General features: G+C 35.0%; 1 protein-coding gene across 3 annotated transcripts in view; it reads right to left on the reverse strand.

Moving 5' to 3' along the window:
- asic1b (acid sensing ion channel subunit 1b) overlaps positions 1–21,836 on the reverse strand; it is a 394,977-nt gene that overhangs the window by 365,636 nt on the left and 7,505 nt on the right. The window contains exons 3-6 of one of the 3 annotated variants that reach the window (XM_087302592.1): positions 13,810–13,896; positions 11,294–11,392; positions 8,040–8,124; positions 4,342–4,486 (exon numbers count right to left, since the gene is read on the reverse strand). The gene's annotated coding sequence lies outside the window, so the exon portion shown is untranslated. Of the gene's footprint in view, positions 1–1,507; positions 1,554–4,341; positions 4,487–8,039; positions 8,125–11,293; positions 11,393–13,809; positions 13,911–21,836 lie in introns of those variants that run through there. The other 2 variants (XM_087302591.1, XM_087302593.1) reach the window with 2 other exon arrangements.

Consider the following 21,836-nt stretch of genomic DNA (forward strand, 5'->3'; position numbering starts at 1 on the left):
ATTGTAGCATGCTAGACGTCATCCATGCATGACACTTTCACTATTCCACATTATGAAATGATTCCTCACAGAAAACAAACAACCTGTAGCTGTCATTTTGCACATGGCGTGGCTCAATAATAAAACCAGGGAGAAAAAACTGTTTTGACATTCCCCCGCAACCATTTGAATTGTCACATACATGTCAAACCCACGATCAAAGATCACAAATTTTAGCCTAGGATTTTACGAATCTTTAAGGATTTTCCAAATTTGTCTCATGACGACTAAAACAGGGCTGAAATCTCAGTGTGAACAGGGCTTTATAGTCAAATTGTGTTGCTGTCATTATTACTTTAAGGTGCAGCTCTGTTTTAACTCCAAGCAAGTAATTCTTAAAAAGAAAATTCAATAAACTATTTCAAGAAGAAATAAAAAAAAAGACTGATGTAGTTCACTTAATGGCCATCAGTGTCGCTAACAAGGGTTTCTGTATTGAAATGTAAGAGGCATTACCAATAACCAACTAAAAGTTATGAAATGAACATCATCAATGAGTTAAATTCAGTTCATAATCAACAAAAAAATCTGACATCAACTTGATTACTGGATTCTTTACTCAACATTTTTGCTTTTTGGCTTCAATAGTGTTTGCAGTTTTATTATTGGTTTTAGCTGAGAATCAAAACATTTTTGTAAAGAAAAAAAAAACAAGCCTCAAATATTTCTTCGAATTTAAAAACGCAACTATTTTATGCATTGTCAAAAAAGTGGCTGATTTGTACGAATTCGTAGAACTACTTTCATATTAAAATGTAAAATTTTTACAAGAAGGCTGTAATACGGTTTCAACTTAAATAAGGAAAAATCAGAGAATGAATAAACAAAACAAATAGGCAACAACAGCCAAACTAAAAGCCCCCCCCCCAAAAAACAAGCTCAAGGCCTTGCATTCCTTTCTGAAATGAATGAAATCATACAAATGAATATGGATTGCCACCAAGTCAAAAAGTTACAAATTGAGGTTATAAATGAATTTGATAGCATTGTGCAGAACAGTCCACAGTTGTTCTTAGTAACACTATAAGTTTCAGCATATGTTAGATGTCAAAACACGACTCTAACAGGCATTTTTGTTTTACATAAGCAGCTCTGACAGTCGAGGGTTCTGTTCATATCAGGGGAATGTTTCCAGTCATGACAGCAGTGTTCATCTGTAGGTTAACAACGCACACATGCAGCCGTTTATAATTCATAAGCAAGAGCGTTAACACATAAACCTGCACTTAAAGCCCGCGCTGTCACTCCTAAAAGCAGATCTTTCCTATGCTGGTCAAATTCTGAAATGTGGCTGATTTCTCTGTTGCTGGTTTTTAATTACAGTCGGATTGAGAAGTAATTTGTCTCATCCGCCGCGCGAGTCCCGGGCTTTACCTCACGCCACTTCCATCATCCCCTTCGAGAACTTCATATTAGTTTTTCATTAAAGCTGCGCGAGGACGACTGTAACAGTCAGGAGTTCACTCACCTTTGGTTTTTTCATTACTGTCTCGCGCTTGTCTTGGGCTTGAAGTGGCGAGAGATGAATTATGAAGGTATTTTAATGAAATAACGCACGCTCCACACATTCTGTCGGTGTCAATTGTGTTGCCGTCATTATTACTTTCAGGTGCGGCTCCGTTTCAATTTGCGACTCTTCAAGCGAGTAATTCCTCCAATATATAATTCGATTAATATTCATTTATTTTCTGGAAATAAAATAAAACGAGCACTTCGGCATGGTGTTTGTTTGCCAGATAGCACCCATTAGGATTCAGGATCAATTTACTAACCCCCAACGCGAGGTAAACATGACACCGGGAACTTCGGGAAGATCAGTGTGCTGCTACTTGAGGGATAATTGCTTGTTTTGCCAATTAAGGGTGAAATTAGTTCAAATAAGCAGTTTAATCAAGAAAGTGAAGTTTGTAAAGAAGAAACAAGCACAACTTTTCTCCCAACAGGTTTTATGCCTAAAATTAACCAGTTGAACTTAATTGGTTATCTTTTGGCAGAAATATAATGATGTATTGTTGATGTGATTATGCAATTTCACAGCAATTCGTATTTTTAAATTTAGTGGCTAAATCATAATTCGTATAATCTCATTTGTACATTTATGATTTGCACGTCCAGTGTTAGGCATAATTTGGGGCAATGCCTCCTTTTAAAAATCTAATTATGAATTACAAGCCCATACCTGGATGTGAAAAAAATGCATAAAAACCAACAACAATTTAAATTCTCCAAATTACTAAATCTATTCATCTGGAGCTGTTTCATTTTAAATAACTTAAAAAAAAAACTAAAAAAAACCTGAATATAACATTAGAAAAAGCTGCAAAAAAAAAAAAAAAAAAGTTTAGCCTAGTAAAATTAATAGCTACGATAAAGAAATTGAATCAACTTACCAAATCTCATTACCCTTTTCTTGAAAAGCGAATTAATTTATGGAGAGGGAATTAATCTCTCATTTAATTTTTTTTTATTAAATAACAGAGGTGTCACTTTAAAAATGCACACATCTATAATGAAAGCATTAAATTACTTTCCTGTTCATTTAAGACAAAATCTGTTTGCAAGAAAGTTTGCTTTGGCGGTGTGGGTTGAGTACAGTGAGGATCCGCTCTTAAATGTTTTTTGCCACCTTTCATAGAATATTAAGAATATGGGAAAAGTAGTGGTATAGAATTGTAAAGTATGGGATAATCTAGGGAAAAACGGAAGAGTTGACAGGTATGTTCTAATATAGCCACTTTTCTGACAATACATCAAAAAGCTACATTTCAAATTCAAAAAACTATTTAAGCTCTACAAATTTTTTTTTTTTGGTTTTTCTCTTCATAAAAATGTTTTGATTCCCAACAACAAAAATTATAATAAGCAAAGAGCACATTCCAACAATTATTGTGAAAATGGGGTGAATTTTGTGGCATCCCAATTTTTTTTTTAAATAAATTAAAAATTCCTGTCCAAAACAGTTCTATTGGAAAATCTATTAAACACCTGTTTTTGTATGCAGCTAAATTAAAGTATATATAATAATAAACGATTTTCTTGTATTAATTTAAGTATTAATATGAGTTTTAAAATGCATTTGCCCTGTTTTTTATACGGAAAGGAGGTGAAACTACATTATAATGAAGATATCTTATTTTTAAAATGTTTAGCTTACAGTACATCTGGAAAGTAGTAATAAATGTGCAACGATTTCAAAAAAAACTTTTTTCACATTGTCATTATGGGGTATTGTGTGTAGAATTGGTGAAATAAATGAATTTAATCCATTTTGGAATAAGGCAGTAACACAAAAAAAATTTTAAAAAGTGAAGCGCTATGAATACTTTCCAGATGCACTGTGTTAGGCGACATGGTGGCTCAGTGGTTAGCACTGTTGACTTACAGCAAGAAGGTTTGAGTCCCAGCTGGGTCAGTAGGCATTTCTGGTTAAAGACATGCGCTATACTGTAGGTGAATTGAATAAACTAAATTTTCCATAGTATATGTGTGTAAATGGGTGTTTCCCAGTACTGGGTTGCAGCTGGAAGGGCAATCACTGCGTACAGCATATGCTGGATAAGTTGGCAGTTTTTTTCTGGTAACCCCCTGATTAATAAAAGGACTAAGCCAAAGGAAAATGAATAAATGAATTTAGCATGTTTGCAATTTTCCACAACGCTGGCACCAAAATGATAAAACATAAATATAATTTTAAAACTTAACTTTTCTTATTTTCAGCAAATATTTTACAGTATTACCTAGAAAAATAGGACCCTTTGTACAAATAAACCAAATTTATTGTTATAGACACCAAATTAATAAGATTAACTATTGATATGAAGTGCCACCAATTGTGTTAATATCTCGTCCCCAAGACCCTGCATGGAGAAAACCACATTTTAAACATTGTTTCAATGTACATCTGTTGTTTACTTAAAAGCAAATTTCTCAGTCTTAAAACCCAGGCTCATTCTGAAAACGTACCCTTATATACATTTCTGGAGAGCGGCAAATATGTCCCAGGAGCTACATTTTTTGCAGTTATTATTTTTGCTGTTTCAGACCTCAGGCCTGCCCTTCTCGCTTAAATCCACGATAGCCTGCTGTTGACTGACAGTGATCGACTGACCCACCCTCTGCCTCCACTAAACCCAACCAACAGTGTTTTTCAAAAGCACTGATTGACTCGCCCACACACTTCTCTAAACCCAAACGACAGTTTTAAAAAGCAAAGTCCCCATCTGATTTTTACCACATTTTCAGATATTACCACATTATTATTCACTTGTTTATTTTATTTTTTGGCTTCTGTTTTTGTCTTACCCGCTTTCTGAAACCATTCTTCGCCAGACCTCGAACCCTGTCATCGTGGTCAACTCTTCTCTGAGTATCAAGTCCACCGACGTACATGGCGAGTTACTCGACAAACTGGTAACAGCGGGAAAGCCGTCCACAGGTAAGTGGTTAGCTGGTAAGCACAAAAAGAAACTACGTCATACCGCCTGTAGCATTCGTTTTAAAGACAAAATGCAGTCATACAAACTTCTGGCTACATAATTTGTGATCTCCAGAAATGTATATAAGGGCTACGTTTTTAGAATAAGGCTATGTTGCAGTCTCAGTAATCATTTTCAACCATCTATTTAAGTGTGAAAATGTGTAACATGACAACTGTGTAACTCTGACAACACATTTTAAGCCATTTGGTAAGACCTTACTTATCTTTTTTGTTTGACATCATTCTCTTTGTTTTGGCATCCTGCCCAAGACATTTTCGGGCTTTTCAATGTGCTTGAGCAACTTTTGGAGAACATAACACGTAGAGGAAGTGTGTTTTGAGGAAAAAAAACAAAAAAACGTTCTCTAATGTATCTGAATACGAAAAGACAGAGGCAAACACTATTCATATCATTTTTTTACAAGTTTCATGCAGTAGAGAGCCAGGCCCAGATCTACAGGGGTGCTAGAAATGTTAAGCACCCTCGAATAAAAGCAATACTGGCCTCATTTTAAGCAGTAATAACATGATATTGGTGAAATAGATTTGGCAAACACTCCAGAGCATAATTATGCGAGCGCTCTGGAGAACATCATCGTTTTTCTGCTTCAGCGTGCTTTTTTGCAGCATTGAGTAAAGAAGCCAATAACAGACACACGTGTTGAATTCTTGAAAGCAATGGCCAGTCAGAAACCACTCACATCAATCACCAAGTACGGACACAATGTAAATAAGTTTAATCGAGGCTTATTGATTGTAAGTTTGATAGATGGGAATGAACTAAAGTGACTGACAGCTTTTTAGTGATTACAGTCGAGTATGTGTACTTAATTTTAAGGCTATGATATCAATATATCACAAAAAGCGATTAGTTGACTTTACTCAAAGTGACAAATAAATGCAAAATTCTTCTTTAACTCTAATATCTCCTGAAATCACTAAAATCTAGTAGATTGTTTAGGCTGATGTTTCCGCAGCCAACGAACAAGATTAGTCATACATTCAGGCTCAATGGATGGAACATAGGCACAGTATTAGAGACCTGTTAATTTCTGACAATCACTGACTAAGTATGATATAATCTAGGGGCTAAACTTTAAGTATGAGCAAGCATGGAGCGGCCTATTATTACTTAAAGAAATTTTGATTTAGCTTAGCTAGAAGATATAACTGTAAGCTAATTTTCTTTAAGTATGAGCAAGCATGGGGTGGCCTATTATTACTTAAAAGAAATTAGCTTATCTTCTATGCAAGAACCAGAACTGGCGAGGATGTGTCCGTGAGCAGATGGAACATACTGACTCTAAGCGACTTTGGGCAAAAGTTGAACCATTAACTGAAAATAAGGTTTTATTGGGTTAATCAATCTAAATGAGGCCTAATCACAACCTTTAAGGTAATCAGCTTGAATTAGATGAATTTAAATTGAAATTATTATAAAATGGGAGTTAGATTAAAATTCGAAGTTGGAAACAAAAATAAAAATAATTAATAAAATAATAAAATATTTTTCACATGTGCTAAAAAGGCTTACTTGCATTTAACCTTCACCCATGCTGTTAGTTCCATCATAGGACTAATAGATGGACCCTAACACTACCATGAAACATAAGTCTTGAAATTTTTCAAAAGAACATATGTTACACATACACTTAATATTTAATGAAATTCAACTATAAGCTAAGTGCATTTTTAGTTCATACTTTCAAACTAAGTATGCAATATGTTTGAAAAAACATTCAAAACTGAATCATTTTGCACAGCAATTGGTTCAGTTGTTTTAAATGATAATATAATATAATATAATATAATATAATATAATATAATATAATATAATATAATATAATATAATATAATATAATATAATATAATATAGGCGTCACTGTGGTGCAGTGGGTAGCACGATCGCCTCACAGCAAGAAGGTCGCTGATTCTAGCCCCAGCTGGGCCAGTTGGCATTTTTGTGTGGAGTTTGCATGTTCTGCCGTGGGTTTCCTTAGGGTGCTCAGGTTTCCCCCACAGTCCAAAGACATGCGCTTTTAATTTTGCTGTAGTGTATGTGTGTAAACGAGGGTGTATGGGTGTTTCCCAGTGTTGCGTTGTGGAGGGAAGGGCATCCGCTGGGTAAAACATATGAGAGGGTGCTCGCTGCAGAGCCATTTGAGGAGAGCTGAGCTCCAGCGAGGGGGAGCATGAGCTGTCGCTTCTCCTCCTGTAAGCTGTTTTAATGCGTACACCAACCCCACCCTTAACCCTACCCCCAGTGACATCACTCGTAGAAGAAGTGCAAAAAAGGTGGAGCTCAAGCTTAAGCTCCCCCTCGCTGGAGCTCAGCTCTCCTCAAATGGCTCTGCAGCGAGCACCACTTGAAACATATGCTGGATAAATTGGCGGTTCATTCTGCTGTGTTAACGCCTGATTAATAAAGGGACAAAGCTGAAAAGAAAATGAATGAATAAGTAATATAATATAACAAATGAACTCACAGTCTGACTGGAAAATGCACTGATTGACACAGTGAGTGAAAATCTAGCAGGTAGCATCAATGTGATTAAGTGAAGGCGGGGACTAATTAGCATTACATTAATATGCGTTGATTGAATAAGGATAAAGTTCCATCTAATCCATTTTAAGACAAAGAAAGATGAGATTAGTGCCTGTGAGGGGTGGGGGGGGGGGTTCAAAATGTGGTATAATCATATTTCCCAGACATCTTTAAACATTCTGAACAAGATTTCTTACATAACGCACGCTATTTCACAGCTCATATACAACCTTCAGCCGGGATCAATACGGTACAGGCCTCATTCTGTCCGACTTCACCTTTGCTAAGAGTGTTCAATACTCCAAATGATAACAGCCTTTGAAATCATCCGCGGGCTGAGCTCAGCTAAGTCCACTCAAACGTGAACGCGGCGGGTTAACTTACTTCACCTTCAGTCAAATACACGGGCGAACGTTGATACCTGGAGAGCGCGCTGTCGGCCCAAAATGCCACCGCTTAAATTTTGATTGACATAATTCACAATGGATTCGGAGAACAAAGGTTCCCTGAATGTCAAGATTGTGGAGCGGAATACACAAGCCTTTCCCCCATCTCCAGCCGGACGAGTGAGAAACGCATCGTCCATTACAGGGTTTGAGCTGTATTAATTGGTTTTCTTAATTAACGCAGCATTAATATTCGCGCCTCATAAGATAGTGCTGCACTCGGAGCATGGAAAGGCTGGGAAATTTGACACAATGGATGATACGCTGACAAAAACTGCAATTAGGGGCTGTTTTATGTTTTGTGGTGATTAAAACGTGTGCTGTCTTTCGTTAATGATATGTGGTGACAGTAAATAGGATGCTAATAACGTTAAAGAAATGTATGTGAATAGTGCAAACTTTTCTATGCGGCTAAAATTGTAAACAAGGGGAAAATAATTAGAGTTTAAGATGATTTATTATGCTTATCTGCCAGTTTGACAACTTATTCACTTTGACATGTGGTGAGTGTCAACGAGGACTGAATAATTACCTCGTTTCTACCTCGCTGTCATTAAGTCATTAATTTGCTCTGTGACAGGTCTGGGGCCCTGGAGAAACAGGAGGATAAGGCCTACCTGTCAGAAAGAAAAATCACAAATGACTAAATGAAACGAAGAGAAGTTTTTATTGTGTCGACACACTTGCTTTTAAAACAAGAAGTTGGGGAGGGTTAAAAAGCCACTTCACAACCACTGAATGAAACATAACAGATCATTCAATCAATTTCCTTCAGCTTCCTTCCACAGCGGAATGAACCGCCAACTTATCCAGCATATGTTTTACACAGGGATGCCCTTCCATCTGCAATCCGGAACTGGAAAACATTCATACACGCTTATACACTCAAACACTATGGTTAGTTTAGTTTATTCAATTTATAGCGCATGTCTTTGGACTGTGGGGAAAACCGGAGCACCCAGTGGAAACCCACTCCAACACGAAGAGACCATGCAAACTCCACACAGAAATGCCAAGTGACCCAAGACTTAAAGCAGCGACCTTCTTGCTGTGAGGTGACAGTGCTAACCCCCCCACATAACAGATCAACAAACAATTTACTGGTTATTACAGCTAGTCAAAAAGGAGGAGGGGCATTCTCATTTAAAAGAGCATTTTATTGGATGGCAAAAAGTGAAGTGCAGGATGATGTCATCAGTATTGTTGGCTTGTTTTTTTCAGGAAAATAAAGAACTTTTGTACGTGTTAAAGAATATGGATGGTAACAATTAACAGATTGAGATTAAAGGTATGGTTATACAACATTTTTTTAGCTAAAACTGTTTATTTATTTTATTTGGTGTGTATTTTGGCTGTTTTTTTTACCTAATAACAGCATTTGAGGGGCCTGAAATGAATTACAGATTGATAGATCAATAGCACAAATCTGGGAAAATTGAAACCCCCAGGGCCGACCACAAACACTGCAGAAAGAAAGAGCAACACAATCTCACGGCAATTCGTAACTTTTTAATTTAGTGGCTAATTTATATGAATTTGTACAATCTAATTCGTACAATTTAGTATGATTTGCTCATCCCCCAATGACGGTTGGGTTTAGGGGTGGGGTTAGGTGCCACACCTCCTTTTTAAAATCTTACATTTTCATACGACTAAACTCGTAAGAATTCGCACAAATTAGCCACTAAACTGGCAAAACGTAAAATACTTATGTTTTCAGGCTGTAAAAGGCTGTATATATCAGGCTGGAAAAAGAAGTAGACAAACACTGTTGCAGATCCGACACGACACGATGGCGAAGACACTGCTCTGAAGTGTGAGGGAAAGTTAGTATTTCTTTACCCAAAGATGAGAATGTGAAGAGTCAGTGGTTTAAGATTAGTTTTGCAAAAATACCTCAGCATTATAGCCCCAGCCTTGTGCTGTGTTCCTGTCATTTTTCTGATGAGTGCTTCAGAATATAATATCTACATGCTTACAATGGGGATTTCATTGGCCATGTGTCAAAGGAAGGATCAGAAAAGACTACTGATGTATGGGACTTTGTCAGAGCTTGACGAACTTTACAGTACACAGTAATCTATCTATCTATCTATCTATCTATCTATCTATCTATCTATCTATCTATCTATCTATCTATCTATCTATCTATCTATCTATCTATCTATCTATCTATCTATCTATCTATCTATCTATCTATCTATCTATCTATCTATCTATCTATCTATCTATCTATCTATCTATCTATCTATCTATCTATCTATCTATCTATCTATCTATCTATCTATCTATCTATCTATCTATCTATCTATCTATCTATCTATCTTTTATAGTAATAATAATATTTTGACATATTACGCTTATTTATTAAAACAAGACAATATTTTGCAAGTCCAAAAATTGTTTAATGACTATATATATATATATATATATATATATATATATATATATATATATATATATATATATATATATATATATATTTATATTTATATATATATATGACAAGAATTTTTGCTATTTTTTTCTATCTAATTATTTTTATCTTTTAAAAGCATTTTATCTATTTAATTAAAAAAAATTATTTTATTTATTTTGCAGTGAAGGTATTAAAAGAGCAAAAATCAAAGGCAATAAAAACTTTTCTGAGCTGAACGTAGTTCTAGTTGGTCTCTAAAACGAAACATCAGCGTGACATCGGCCAGGGCTGAATAAATGATGATGTAAAATATCGCCAGTGCCGCTGAGGGTGGGACAACAAATCAGGCCACAGTCTCTCCGCAGCAGCTGACACATCCTGACACTGACAGATCCGCGTGGAGGGCCGCTCTTAATTACCTTTTAGCCCGGCGCTGGAGAAAGAGAGAGAGCCAGCGCTTTAGAGGCGACCATAGGCCGGACGGCAGCGAGCGACAGAGATGAATGCGCGAGACTTCCCACGATCAATCAGCCACTCCGGCCTCCTCTGGATCATCTGTCACGTCCCGGAGGAAAAAAGGCAGAAAGAGAAAGCGCTCATTCTCATACGCCAGTCTCACAAAGACACGGAATGAGAATGACAAGAGATAATAAAGAGAAAGACAGTTTGGAGGTGTTTAAAAGGGACACACTGGCACACACTCACAGGGGCTGATGTAGTTAGCAGGCTCTTATCGATCGCTTCTGCTTGCGGTTTAATTGCAATTAAAGGTTGCAAATTGGCCCGTGGATCATTTTCACCAGTGTCAGGACGCATGAAGACATTGATATCACACACACACACACACACACACCACACGCACACTTTACTTAACCTAAACAAGGACAAACAGAACATCAAGTTTTTGTTTAATGCCAAGTATAAATGCAAACTAGCCAAAAGTCCACCGAAGAAAAAAAAACTTACGCTTTTTTGAAAGATTATTTTCTATAATTTCTGAAATTAGGGATGCAGTGGGTAGAAAGATCGCTTCACAGCAAGAACGTTGCTGATTCGAGCCTCAACTGGGTCAATTAGCATGTCTGTGTAGAGTTTCCATGTTCTTTCCGTGTTTGCATGGATTTCCTCTGGGTGCTCCGTTTTCCCTCACACGTCCCTCACAAAATGGGTAGGCTAAATTGTCCGTAGTGTATTTGTGTGAATGAGTGTGTATGGATGTTTCCCAGTGATAGGTTGCAGCTGAAAGGACATCCGCTGCTTGAAACATCTGCTGGATAAGTTGGCGGTTCACTCCGCTGTGGCAAATCCTTGATTAAAGGAACTAAGTTGAAAAAGAAAATTAATGAATGAATTTCTGAATTCACTACCTTTTGAGGAACATCTTGTTGGATGGATGGATGGATGGATGGATGGATGGATGGATGGATGGATGGATGGATGGATGGATGGATGGATGGTCCATCTATCTATAAATCAATTGATAAAGTCAAACAGACGGACATACGGATGAAATATAAACAGACAGATATACAAACACATTAACACAAGACAATTAAGACACAAACATAGAGACAAATGTGTAGAACAATGAAAGGAACAATGGATATTGTGTACAGATAGATAGACAGGTTTATAGAGAAACAGAAAGATGATATATAGATAAACAAACATGTACATATAGGCCAAAAGATAGATTGAATACTTTATAAATAGACAGATGTATAGAAAAAATGATAAAAAAGAAGCATATGATATATAGATAAACAGATATACCAACACAAGTGTATATATACACAGAAAGATAAACAGATATATATACATACAGAAAGACAGACAGACAGACGGACGGACATACACACACACACACAGTTGAAGTCAGAATTAATAGCCCCCCTTAACTACGTTAATTTGGTTAACTAGGCAGGTTAGGGTAATTAGGCAAGTTGTTTTATAACAGTGGTTTGTTCTGTAGACTATCGAGAAAACATTAGCTTAAAGGGGCTAATAATTGACCTTAAAATGGATTTTTAAAAATTAAAACCTGCATTTATTCTAGCCGAAATAAAACAAATAAAACTTTCTCCGGAAGAACAAAATATTATCAGACAAACTGAAAATGTCATTGCTTTGTTAAACATATTTTGGGAAATATTTAAAAAAGAAAAAAAATCAAAGGGGGGGCTAATAATTATGAATTCAACTATATATATATATATATATATATATATATATATATATATATATATATATTATATATATATATATATATAAATACACACACACATACACACAGAAGGACAGAATAGACATTTAAATATTGACAGAAATATAGGCATCTATATATAGACAGATAGACAAATGTGTATATATAAAGAGCAATGGATATGCAGAAAAATAGACAGATGATATATAGATAAACAGACACATAGACGGAAAGATGTATTGTATATATAGACAGACAGATGTAAATATAGAAACGGTTAGACAGACGATAAACAGACAAATATATAAACGTGTATATAGACAAAGACATAGATATGTTCTGTATATATAAACAGAAAGATATGCATGCAGATATAGACAGAAACATAGACGTGTATATACAATGATCATTGGATATAGATATGCAGACAGATAGACAGAGACAGAAAATATATAGATAAACAGATATACTAGCACATGTATACAGTTGAAGTCAGAATTATTAGCCCCCCTTAATTATTAGCGCCCCTGTTTATTTTTTTCCCCAATTTCTGTTTAATGGAGGGAAGATTGTTTCAGCACATTTCCAAGCATAATAGTTTTAATAACTTATTTCTTATAACTGATTTATTTTATCTTTGCCATGATGACAGTAAATAATATTTTACTTGATATTTTTCAAGACACTTCTATACAGCTTAAAGTGACATTAAAAGGCTTAACTAGGTTATTAAGGTGAACTAGGCAGGTTAGGGTAATTAGGCAGGTTATTGTATAACGATGATTTGTTCTGTAGATTATCAAAAAAGAAATTAGCTTAAAGGGGCTAATAATTTTGTCCCAAAAATGGTGTTTAAAAAAATTAATAACTGCTTTTATTCTAGCCGAAATAAAACAAATAAGACTTTCTCCAGAAGAAAAAATTTTATCAGACATACTGTAAAAATTTCCTTGCTCTGCTAAAAATCATTTAGTAAATATTCAAAAAAGAAAATAAAAATCAAAAGGGGGCTAATAATTCAACTGTATATAGACAAAGATAAACAGATGTACAGTATATAAAGACAGAAAGATAGACAGATGTATATATAGAAAGAAAATATATAGACAGGTGATATATAAATAAACAGACTGATATACAATCTTAATCAAAGATAGACACACATATATACAGACAGAAAGACAAATGTGTACATAGAAAAAACAAATGGAAATTGACAAATAGACAGATGATGTATGGATTGACACATACAGACGTAGACAAAAATAGACGCATATATAGACAGAAATATAGATAGAAAGAAAATAGATATACAGACAACAACATACACACACAGATAAATATATATATATATATATATATATATATATATATATATATATATATATATATATATATATATACACACACACACACACACACACACACACACACACACACACACACACACACACACATATACATACAAATATATATATATATATATATATATAGACAAAGATAGACAGCTGTTTATATGAATGAATAGATAGAAGGACAGACAAATAGATAAACAATAGAGAGACAGACTGAGAGATAGTCAATAGACAGAAAGACTGATCTGCAAGCCTCAGCATGTAAAGATCTGCAGATGACTGTGTATCAGGGTCTCTCAGTGTCTCTGCTGGTTGTTTTCATTACCTGAGCTATAAGATCAGCTCCAGGGTCACAGACGGCTGCTCTCAACATGACCACACGACCCTGACCTGTGACATCACTCCAGACCACCTGCAGACACCAGACTAAAGTCGATGCATTAAGCCAATCAATCCAAACATTATCCGCCGCTCCGCTCATTCATGGAAATCCAGAGCTCGCTCACATTTAGAAACACAGACAGCCCAAGTGCCAATACTTAACTACTGATGATGAGCTGCCTCAATCTGTCTCATTTGTCAGTCCCTATGCTGCAAATCAAGTATTGCTACTGTAGGTTTTTCATTCTTCATTTTCTTGCTTAGTCTCTTTATTAATCCGGGGTCACCCCCAGCGGAATGAACCGTCAACTTATCCAGCAAGTTTTTACGTAGCGGATGCCCTTCCAGCTGCAACCCATCTCCGGGAAACATCCACACACACACACTAATACACTACGGACAATTTAGCCTACCCAATTTACCTGTACCGCATGTCTTTGGACTGTGGGGGAAACCGGAGCACCCGGAGGAAACCCACGCGAAGGCAGGGAGAACATGCAAACTCCACAGAGAAACGCCAACGGATGTGGGTGTGTCAATATGGCTCAACAGCGCCACCTATGCACTTTTGACTGAGTGGCCACTGAGCTACGTTTTATTAACGCATACAAAAATTGGCACACACATCAAACATGCCAAAACCTACAAAAAAAAAAAAAAAAAAAAAACATTTAACCCAATAGGAGGGATATTTTTACCTTTCTCTGCCAAAAAAGTGCAGTTTTTGCCATTTCCAGGCGCTGTATTTTAACGAACTCCTCCTAAAAATTTTATTCAGATCAACACTAAAATTGAGTATTGTCATCTAAAGACCTTTTTGATGTTAATTTTTAAGGATTCAATTAAATTCAATTCAATAGCACTTTTTCAACGTAGATTGTGTCAAAGCAGCTTAACAAAGAAGTTCGAGTAAATTGAAACGGTGTCAGCCCAGTTTTTGAGTCCAAACACTGAGGAGCAAATTCATCACAAGTCCAAAACCAAGCAGGCCAATGGTGACTTTGTTGCTTCACCACGAAACAGGAAGTTGTTATAATTCAGGCATGCATTGTTTGAACTGCCTCAAAATTGACGTATGATAAGAGTCTTGACCTGAAAACTTTTACATGCCTATATTCATTTACAGTCAGCGCCACCTGCTGGCAACAGGAAATAACATGTTCTAAATTGTAACAAACTCCTCCTTCAAATTTTAATAGATTACATAACTGTTCCGTTAGTTTAATCCAAAGCCATTTCTGATGTTAAATTGTTAAGTTCTAGAGTTTTCGTCGAAGTATGTGTCTGTGACGGTCTGACAAATTCAGTGTATGGAGGAGGACGTACTTATAACAATGTCCGATTTGCCAGAAAATTCATATTCATTGAGATTCCTCAACTAGACATCTACTGTAAATGCCAATATTGAGTCACAGACATAGTGCCATCTGCTGAAAGAAGTTTGGCGTAAATCTGAGATTTTATCAGGTTTTATCTATCTATCTATCTATCTATCTATCTATCTATACATACACATATATACATATATATATATACACACACACACACACACACACACACACACACACACATATATATGTCACCAGGTGGCTAAGTCCTTTTCATCACTGCTTTCAGTTTTAATTAACAGTTTACAAGTGTGCAGTAAAACTAAAGCACATCTGTAATTTGTTACGTTTGTAATTTGTTCTCAATTGTACAGTATTACTGGTAACCAAAATTGCCAGTAATGCTGTACATTTTACAGTAATATTTTAGTGTTTGATTTATTTGCAAAGCATGACACATGACGGGATACACACAGCTTAGGGTACTGCTCTGAAGCTTTTCATTTATTATTAAAAATTAATACACATGACATGTCTCCATTGGTTTTACCATATTTGAAGCACCATTGTCCATTTTGCATGAAATACTAGTTTTTAAAGTAAATAAAATATTGCCATTTTTCATATATATATATATATATATATATATATATATATATATATATATATATATATATATATATATATATATATATATATATATATATATATATATACATACATATATATATATATATATATATACACATACATACATATATATATATACACATACATACATATATATATATATATAATAACAAAATAAAACTTACAATAACGGTCCAAAGATTAGTACAGCCAAATTGATATATTGTTGTAAAATATTCAATGAAAATTTTAAGAAAAAAATCTAGAGAAGCAAAAAATAATATATAAAATCTGTTTACAAAGTGAAGAGACCACTTGAAAATGATCAATGTACATTATCAAATTAACACATTTTTCTGACATGATCATACTAATTTCATACCAATGTTTTAACTTAATTAAGAAATACATTTTCAATTATAAGTTACTCTCAAAACAAACTGTTCTATATGTAATCTGATCTGTAATGTAATCTGAAATATTTCACAGCTTTAAAGAACAAAACTGGCATTAAAATTTTACTCAACCCCATGCCTAAACCCCCCCCCCCCACCCCCCCCCAAAAAAATAAAAAATAAAAAAAACTGAACATTTTCAAGTCTTTTCTTCCATTGTTTTACCACATATTGCTCCAGTTTTAATAAGCCATGAATCCACATGCTCTATGGAGGCTGATGATCAAATATGTATGTGGCGAAGCAGCATGAAGCGTGTTTGACCTCCGTGAACGTCATGTCTTTCTGATGTTGACATGAGGCTCTGAAAGCTTTCACAGAGAGGTCGTTTGTCCGTCTGCGGGGTCACGGTGAGTGTGTGTGTATGTGTGTGAACCCCGCGGGATCTGAATGGTTTCTCTGCAGCTCTGCAGACTGAGAGGCGCTTTCAGTGGTAGAGAAAAGCTCCCGGTGCGGCGTCCAGTTTCCCCTTATCTGATGAAGCGCGGGATGATGCTGACACTCTCATGACGATAGAGCAGCGGAAGAGAGAGAGAGACTTGACAGAGAGATTTTACAAATACTTTATTATATTTATCAAACCTGAACATACACAAAATAATCTCATCCTAAAACAACAAATTGTTGAGACTTAAATTATTTTTTACAACAGAACAAAGCACATCTCTACAGCACCATATATTAAACAATATTAAACAATATATTATTTTTAAATGAGCTTTCAACATAATAATATATGTATGTTATAAAAATACAATAGCATCTAAGGAGCATTCTGTTGTTTTGTCTACTCATATACACAGCCATCTTTGCTCTTCCCAAAATAAACCAGAGAGAGAGGGAGAGGGAGAGAGGTCACTCTTGTCTCGAATTTCTAACTGCATTTAATATGACGAGTTGAAAATGAATATTCTGATATGTCAAATAAAGAATCATAAACTGCACTGTAACAACAAATGTTATTCTTATTTTACTTTAACTTACTTTAGTATGTTAATCAGGTTTTAAATTAATTATCTTATTCACTATGAAAAATCCTGTTGCCTTAATTACTTAATTTTAAAATGAGCTAAAACAACACAATTCTGGAGATTTTTTTTTTGAAAACTTAATTGTTTTATGTTCAATCAACTTAATCAATTTGTGTTAGGACAACATAAATGAATTGTGTGGAACCCTGCATTTGTACAGTGTAGCCCTGCCATATCATGTAATCCAACTTTGTTGGATATATTTAAACATTTTAAACTCTTGTGACCAAGTTCTTTTTCTCCATACATGAGAGAGAAAGAAAAAAAAAACCTCTTTAAAACGTTCTGAACGCCCCCCATGAATTTCATCAGCACAAGTCATTAACTTTCAAAACTCATTTGCGGGAGCTCAAATCCTCCCTTCATTAAGTGATGACATTCTATCGCGAACAAACATCTTTAATTAAAACATCCTCCCCGCCCGATCCGCGCGTCTGATTGGCTGGTGATCCTCAGAGGTGTCGTGAGAGCGACAGATGATGAGGCCGAAGCCGGTGTGAAGCGCCTGGAGCCACAGCCGAAGCGCTCTGCTCTCAGCCCAAAGGCCCCGATGTTGGCACTGGCTCCGGCTCAATTACCAGTCAGGACGACTATCTTTCTAATGGACTCTGATAAGAGAATAATCCAAAGCAGGCACTTTAATGACTCCTAGTTTAATTAGTGACAGTATAAAAGGTGATTTGGCCTTCCTATTGTGCGCCGTTCTTTTGTGTCCATGATCAGGAGTTTGGACGGCTGCTGTTTGCGATGTGCAAGAAGTTTTTATGAGCTCGGGACTAAAGACTGGGCTGGGAATGAACTACACAAAGCTAAAACCAAAGTCAAGAGCAATGTCAAAGAGTTAGACGTTCACACAAATTTGATGAGAACTCATCATTCATATTGCTATAGAAAAGCTCTTCTCTTTTTTGCATGTCATTGAGGTTTCTTTCTTTTTGTCAGTTTGAAAGAGCCAACACACTGAGTGGCTTCTTCTGAGACTGAAATTTCTGACTCTATACATGTGGTACAGTAGTAAATCAGAGCAGAAATGTACTAGTAATGTGTTAAATTATGCTAACATTGGCAAATTGTTTGTTTTTGTTTGTTCATACTTTGTCTCATTTTAACTTATGCTGTGTTAAATCATGCCAGAAGACTGTCAACAACTTGATTTAACATGCTAACATTGAGATAAATCTTCTAGGAAACATGCTAATAGTGTGCTAACAATTTTTATCCTAGTTTCCGTTGCTCTTTCAACTTGGGAATTTCATCACACTGAAATGGTATTTAAACAGCTTCTTCGGGAGCACACATTTCTGACTTTACACATGTTAGCAGTGTGCTAAATCCGTTATGAAACAATCTGCAATGTGCTTAAACATGCCAGTGGTGTTAAAACATACTAAACTATGCTAGCAATATGCTACAACATGCTAGCAGCATGATACAACATGCTAAAATATACTACCAACATGTTAATACATGTTAACAGTGTGCTAAATCTTTTGTAAAGCATTTTTGTTCTAAAAACGGGCCTAATGCCACAATCATGCTAACAATGTTCAAACATGCTAGTAACTTGATAAAACATGCAAAAGGCATGCTAGCGATATGTTAAAATGTGTTAGCAGTGTGCTATATCGATTGTAAAATATGCTATGTGCTAAAACATGCCAGCATTGTTTCATAATGCTAGAATCATGCTAACAGTATACTCAAACATGCTAATAACTTCATAACGCATGCAAAAACATGCTAGCAATATGTTTAAACATGTTAGCAGTGTGTTAAATCAGTTATAAAACATGCAATGTACTAGAAACATGCCAGCAATGTTACACATTGCTAGAATCATGCTAACAACATTTAAATCATGCAAGTAACTTGATAAAACATGCAAAAAAACATGCTAGATATATGTTAAAACATGTTAGCAATGTGCTAAATCATTTATAAAACACGCAATGTACTAAATAATGGCAGCAATGACACTGATAAAATATGCAAAAAGCTTTGCTAGCAATAAGTTAAAACATGTTAGCAGTGTGCAAAATTATGCTCTAAACATATTTAAGCTCAAACAACTTCAAAATTTATCTAACCTATTATGATCTATTACATTTAGATTACATTTTGCTCAATGCCTTGACTTTTTACTGTCGATTTCCACTCCCTTTCTTATGTTTTCTATAGCTCATAACTTGAATGGCTACAGAATGCCAAATCTATCTTTTTTTCACATGTTTTCTTTCATCATTTTTTAGTTTGTTTTATTACTTGTAGTTTCTCTGAGTGTAATTCAATAAAGTCTTACATGATGTTTTTCAGTAGTATGGATTGAAATTACTGGTATGTCTTTACCATCTTGATTTAGATTATATCTGGTTGAGTAATTTAAAGTTTGCACAGGTGTTACCCAAGGTTCGGTTTTGGAAACATTTCTATTGATTATTTACTCTAGTTGGTCATATTTTTAGGAATTATAATTCTTTTACTTGTATTCTGATAACACAAAATTCAAAATCATAATGCGAATTTTGACGAAACACTTGAATCTTTTTAGTTTTTATATATTCGAGTTTTAGTTTTCTACTTTCTCACTTCTCTGAATGCAGACTTCAATAGCATCTTACTCTTAGAAAGGATGTGAAACTAAATAGAAATTTTAGGGTTTCCCCATTTAAGGTTATATCTTATCTACTTGGTGACCTGAAAGTTTTTTTTTTTTGTTGTTTTTTTTGACATGCATTTTTTTTCTCTTTGCTATTTGGGCTTTTTTTAACCTACTTAGAATAAAAACCTAAGTACTATCTTTTGATATGAAGTACTTTTAGAAAAAAAATGTCTACATATGTGGACTCATGGTCTGAATTTACATAAAACACTTTATCTTTTTGTAATGGATATTTAACATATACATTTTTTTTGGAAATGTTTTGACTATCAGAGAGTAAAAACAATTTTTTTCCCTTTTTGGACAGTTAAAAATAGCGTTTGGGACATTTCATATGCTGCAAAACAGTTGTAGGATGACACTGTATGTCTGTAACAAGATATAAAACATTCAAAGTATTTTTAATAGCCACTTAAGAGCTAAAATGTGCTGTCCACATATGTGGACACTCAAGCTCTAGGAGGTTAAAGCAACAGTTCAAATCAAAATGTTAATTTTCCCACCATTTATTCACATTCAAGTCATTCTAAGCTTTTATTAACTTTTCCCCTACTGAACACAAAATAAGATATTCTGAAGAATCTTGAAAAAGCAACCGATGACATCCAAAGTAAGAACATACTGTAAAATAATATGAAAGACAATAGTTGTATTTTTTACTACATTCGTCAGTATTTTGGGTATCTTTGGTATACCAGTGCATTCCCCAAGATTCAGTTTCAGGGTTATTCTGTATGTTATCTTTCAAAATAAGAAATATTGCCTTCATTTTAGCTGCTATGCAGCTGACACTCATCTTTGTCTCTCATCTACCCTGCCTCCATTTTCCCTGTCCAGCGTTTTAGCTGAAATTAAAAACCGGTTCTCATCCAATTTTCTTAATACTAATAATGTTAAAATCCTTCTCGTATGGTAATATAAATTTAATCTAGCAAATCTATGATTTTAATAACTCTAATGTTTCTCCCTCTAAAGGTTAAGAGTCCTTATAGCTCGATTTCCTTTGAAGCACAAGTAAACAACTTCACTCTTTATGCATATTTTCATTTGCGCAGTCATCGTCTGTCCTCTCTTACAATGAATAGCATACATTTTTGTCAAAGAAAATGCTTTTAGGCAAGTAGAAAGGAGAAAAAAAGGACAAAAAATGTTTGAAATGAACATGAATATATTATATTATGAAAATATCCTTATTTGAAATAGATTCAAAATATCAACATTTTGCTATTTAATCATATTATTTTTAACATTGTGTATTATTATAACATAACTTGTACATATTTATTTTATTTAGTTTACAGAAATACTGCAAATTCCATTAACGCTCATTTCTCAAAATCAACTAAAATGTTATGAGAAAAGAAAAACAAAAAGCCAAACATGACAGTCAGACCCAATCAGATTTTCCCCAGATCTAAATAGGATGTGATTTCCTTGAAGGCACACCGACTAGTACGAAACCCCAGAGTGGAGGTGAGAAAAATAAATGTTTTCTGTCAAAGTGAAAGGTCACATCATCACATTGAGGTCAGCAACCTCTCGAGAAACTATCTCTCTCTCTCTCTCTCTCTCTCTCTATCTATCTATCCATCCATCCATCCATCCATCCATCCATCCATCAATCCATCCATCCCTCCCTTCAACATTTAATAAGACTGAATTGCGGAGGTTTCTAGAAAGAGACTGTTGAGAGATCATGTTCATGAGAGTATATTGTGCGCTGCCTCCCTCTAGTGATTTGCTGAAATAAACTGAGGTATTTTTGAGGTAAGTTTCTCTGGCTGAAAGATTAATCCTCTTTATAGTATTTCACAATTTTACTAAAGTGATTATTTGTGTAAATATGTTTAGTAGTTACCTATGAGGCT

The sequence above is a fragment of the Danio rerio genome, chromosome 22 (assembly GCF_052040795.2).
Source record: "Danio rerio strain M-AB ecotype USA chromosome 22, GRCz13ab, whole genome shotgun sequence".
Lineage (NCBI taxonomy): Eukaryota > Metazoa > Chordata > Actinopteri > Cypriniformes > Danionidae > Danio > Danio rerio.